This window comes from Cibotium barometz, chromosome 62 (assembly GCF_041138505.1).
Source record: "Cibotium barometz isolate CiBa-2024 chromosome 62, ASM4113850v1, whole genome shotgun sequence".
Lineage (NCBI taxonomy): Eukaryota > Viridiplantae > Streptophyta > Polypodiopsida > Cyatheales > Cibotiaceae > Cibotium > Cibotium barometz.
Window position 1 is genome coordinate 6,960,579 of NC_141107.1, and position 5,065 is coordinate 6,965,643.

At 38.1% G+C, this 5,065-nt stretch overlaps 1 pseudogene; it reads right to left on the reverse strand.

The window, feature by feature from the left end:
* Positions 1–672: 672 nt before the first annotated feature.
* LOC147604084 (uncharacterized) lies at positions 673–1,583 on the reverse strand (annotated as a pseudogene).
* Positions 1,584–5,065: the final 3,482 nt, after the last annotated feature.

Sequence of the window (5,065 nt, forward strand, 5' to 3'; positions counted from 1 at the left end):
ACCCTCATTTTTGTAATAGCCACATTAACTTGAATATAATACAACTGGCGAAGTTATTATACGATTTATGGCTCAACTAGAATTGGATCTTGTTTTGTCTATGCTATTTTTTCTTGCTTAATCCTTGGTTTTGTGTTGTGCTATATACAACATGTATTGTGCTGTATAGCACAGCCAGACATGGTGCACAAGGACACTTTGCTTGCTAGATTGTACTGTCTTGTGCTATATAGTACAGGTGCTGTGCTATATAGCACAACCAGACATGGTACTGGATCAGACACTCTGCTTGCTAGATATGTGTGCATGTTGCAGTCATATGTGTGTAGGTATGCTAGCATATACCACATGCCTATTAGGCAATATAGCACATCACGAAGGCTATATTAGCTCTTTTCTTTGTTGAGACAATTGAAATGTTTAAGAAACGACAACCTGCACACATTTGATTGCATAATTCACTTTTTTGAGACTTTGCAAAGGTTTTGCTATAATGACAACCTCCACAAATCAAATTTAAGAAATGACCTACATAGAAATCAGATTTAACAAATCAAGTTTAAGAAATGAGAACCTGCATACATATTTGATTGCACATGAGACTCTCTCAACAATGTTTTTGCAAGGTTTTAAAGAAAGGTTACTATATAAAAAGGATACATAGAAAAGCTTTCAAGCAGCCTCATATGGCATGGCATTGTGAATGGACTCATGAAGTTGAGGGAATAAATAATACATCTTAGAGGCAGCATCCACAAGGGGCATGTCAAACTTGATTGACCTAACTAGGTGAGAATATGTGTGGCTCACACCCTTGTCATCGAGCAGTTTGTAGTGATTGGGATTCTCCATTTGCTGCTTATAATAAATACTTGACAACATATGTGCCTCTAGCGCACTTGTTTTTCCAAGTGTTCTTAAGAACCTTCTCTGTCTTCCACCTTGCTTTTACACATTTCAGCACATAGAAATCTACTCCTCCTACGTTATTAGCCTCTGCGTTGACTGCATAGTTGTCTCCCTCAACAAGAAGTTGGCTAAGCATATCCAATGATCCCTCAAAAATGGATCTCTCATCTTCAAACTCAACCACCCTATCTAGTATATTGATTGGTTCTTACATATCTTCCATGTCCTTCTGTTATAGGCTTGAGAACAATATGTGACCATTCCTGGACATACGACTTGTTAGAGCATGATATCCAATGAGTAGCTATACATGCATTGCAAAAACAAGCAAATTTCTTGTTTTCAACTGTGTCGGGTCTAGTTTGCAAAACCCACACACAGAATGTAGGGATTGTGTCCCCTTGAGTGTTGCACATCCCCATGCATTAGGCCTGTCCACATCATCTACACTTACTAACCAGGTGAATCTGGGGACCATTGCTAATACTGCAGGCATACGATCTACTTGCACCATGAGACATAGTTTCCGTTAAGAAAGCTACAACATCAGTAGCATTTTGAAGAACTACACCATCAGACTTGAGTTGTTTGTATGTTAATGTCCTCTTCACTACTGCACCAGCACTGTCATGTTCTCCCTTCCCATGGCATGAAGCAAAAAAATTCCAAGTCATCTCCAACACCTATCAGTTTGTAAAAGTGACTAACAAAATAGAATGGTCGGGCAGATTTAAACTGTGAAGCCGCACCATCTCAGACCACACCCAGTGCTTTTTCGAAATTTCAAACCCTGGTCTTCAAGCAACCGATTATGAAGTTGGAAGCAATGTTACGTAAAGTGAGTATCATTAGAGATATAGAAATGTATTTCTTTGATTATGCTCTGGTCGTTGCTTGTACTATGCCTATACGTAATGTGAACAAGGGGTGCATTGATCTGAGTGCCAATGCATGGATTGTATTTCATACTGTTTGAATGAGTAGTTCTTAGCAAATTCTATTACGGATACTATGACATATGTAGGAAAATTCTTGACACTCCTTGTACTGATCACCTTGCCATCTGTACCTGAAGTTATACTTAATGAACTTTGATATGTGGTGTTTCAACATCACTAATAACTCTTTGATAACAACCTGCTTGATGGAAAACACTTTTCGTTGTCTAGTTACATCATGTCTATTTTGAACTTGAATATCCTCAAAGACCTGAACAATGGTTGTCTTTGTTGTCTCCTTTTCTTCATGTGGACACAAGCGTAGCTTTTTAACAACACATTTATTGCATTGCCCCATGATACATCTGAACTAATGGCATGTGGAATCCTCCTTCTTTTTGCATAGACAAGATTCCCACAATTCTGTAATTCCAAACATGACGTGCTCGTGTGCAACACATTTTTCCTTGGCTGTACAATGACATTTGCACATGCTTCCATGAAAGTCAAAAGCATCTGAGTGCATCCGATTGAAGGCATCTTTTAGGTATAACATTTGTATGTGGTACACATCTTTTAAGTATAACATTTATATGTGGTACACATGGCAACATGTGTTCCAGTTCTTTAGCTTGTGCACAAAGAAAGGTTTGAGCTTCTCGAATGAGCGTTGGCCAATTTGCAGATGAGGATAAGCAGACTTGAACCACAAAAAATACTCCGTCTCTGCAAAGGAACATAAGACCATGAAGAATTTACAGATGAGGATAAGCAAATGCATAATGCTATATAGCACATGCATAGTGCTATGTATTCACAAAATAGGTGAGCTATATAGTACATGGTTATGCATTAGTACTTTGCTATATAGTACATGGTTATGCATTAGTACTTTGCTATATAGCTCATACTGATTGCTATGTAGTAGTACATGTGAGCTATATAGCACATGCACAATGCTATTTGTGAATCTTAGACTTATGCATCATTGTACAAATGCTATATAATTGATTCAGTGCTATATAACTGGTTGAGTGTGTTGTAGAGAGTGCTATATAGTACATGGTTATGCAATAGAACCCTAGGATTTAATGATGTGTGCTATATTAGGGGTGGTCATTGAACATGTGCTATGTAATTGGTTAACTGTGCTATATAGCTCATAGTAGTGTGATTGCTATGTACTACATGGTCATGCAAAATAGCCTTGGGATTAGTAGTCAATGTGCTATACCAAGGTGTTGTGAGATATATAGCACAAAGATGGTACAATGATAGTGCTGCATAAAACATTGATATGCATTATATCTCTATGCTTGAGTAATCATGTGCTCTATGAGTAATTCTTTCAGCTATATAGCCCGTGCACAGTGCTATTTGTGAATCTTAGACTTATACATCATTGTACAAATATAACTAGTACATGGCTATGTAATAGAACCCTAGGATTTAATGACGTGTGCTATATTAGGGATGATCATTCAACATGTGCTATATGTAATTGGTTAACTATGCTATATAGCTCGTAGAGAGTGCTATTTACTACATGATCATGCTATATTAGGGATGGTCATTCAACATGTGCTATGTAATTGGTTAACTATGCTCTATAGCTCGTAAAGATTGCTATTTACTACATAATTATGCAAAATAGCCCTGCGCATTAGTCAATGTGCTATACCAGGGTATTGTGAGCTATATAGCATTCTTCAATGAGTAATCCATGACCTCTGATATGCAAGACATGAATAACAAACTACACTCTATCCACAGTGGAGATATGTACCTGAGATTCATCCAACAAGTGTACCGGATGTTCGATTGATTGCTTGTAGCCAGTTCGAAGCCGACAAACATCTTTCTTGTTTGGAGAGACTCTTGTATGCTCCGTCCAAAATTTCACTACTATTTCCCTCTTCAGTCAGCCTAAAATGGGAACTCTTTCTTTTATATGCTTCCAGTGGCAATGGAGAAGCCTGAGCATCACTACTAGCTTTACTTATCGCAACATAAAGGTTTCTTGGGTTAATGTTAAGAAGCTTTACAGCTTGAAGAAGGCTGAGTTCTTTGTTCACCATATCCAAAAACGTGATTTAATCCATGAACAAGTATTGTTAGTGCTGCGCTTCAAGTACAATTCATCCGAGGAGGATCGTGGAGTCTTCAACACCTGTAAAAATGAACTACTGATTGAGCAGAGACCAAGAGAGACTTTTTGATTTGTCCTCTGTATATGGTAGAATCTGTTCATTACTGATGAGGACTTGCTTAATGATATCTACCTTGTTATTTTTCCTATAAGGTTTTAGCTCTCTCAAAATGTGCTCAACTAGGTGCTCTGTACTTTTTTGTTTCCTTAATTCAATGTCTTCCTCATTGTATATGACCTATGATTGGTTCTATAACCGATGCCTTTTCTGATACTCCCTCTTCGTAAAAGCTTCATATTTTCTAACTGCATCCTGTTCATCTTCAGTGAGAAGCTGATTTCTTCTTGAAGAATGAGAACATGCTTGAAATGAAATGAAATGTGCCTGTGAAGAGTTGCTAACAACCATCAAATGTGCAACAGAACATCCTTCCTGATTTGATGGCTCTATTCTATCTTCTCTGCCTTCCATTAAACAAAACCAAAGATAGATATGGAAATAGCCTCAAGCAGATATGGAAATACCCTGTTAATCTGTGTGTGTGTGTGTGAGAGAGAGAGAGAGAGAGAGAGAGAGAGAGAGAGAGAGAGAGAGGTTCTCTATACGGCTCTCTGTGTGATGATGAGGAGATGGGCAGAGAGAGGTATAGAGAGGGAGGGGGAAGCAACAAAGGCTTTTGAAGAAAGAGGAAACCTACGTAGCAACCCCACTACGTGGGAGTTTCAAATCTGTTATACATATAATATAATTTAATTCTTTTTTGTGACTTTAAAAACATAAACCAACCCTTGAAATATAGCGCAATAGCTAGTGTCCATGGACACAGCTACATGAGCCACCATACCATGCATTCACCCACATTATGAGACAGCAAATTAGCTACTTCTTTACCTACAAGACACGTGCAGGTTCTCATCATGCGTCTTATTCTTTTGTGAATTATGCTCTCGTTGGCAGTATATGCAATGAAGAGAAACCTATTTCCTTCGAGGAAGCACATGAAAATGATCATTGGATGCAAGCCATGCAGGATGAGTACGACTCAATCCTCAAAAATAACACTTGGTA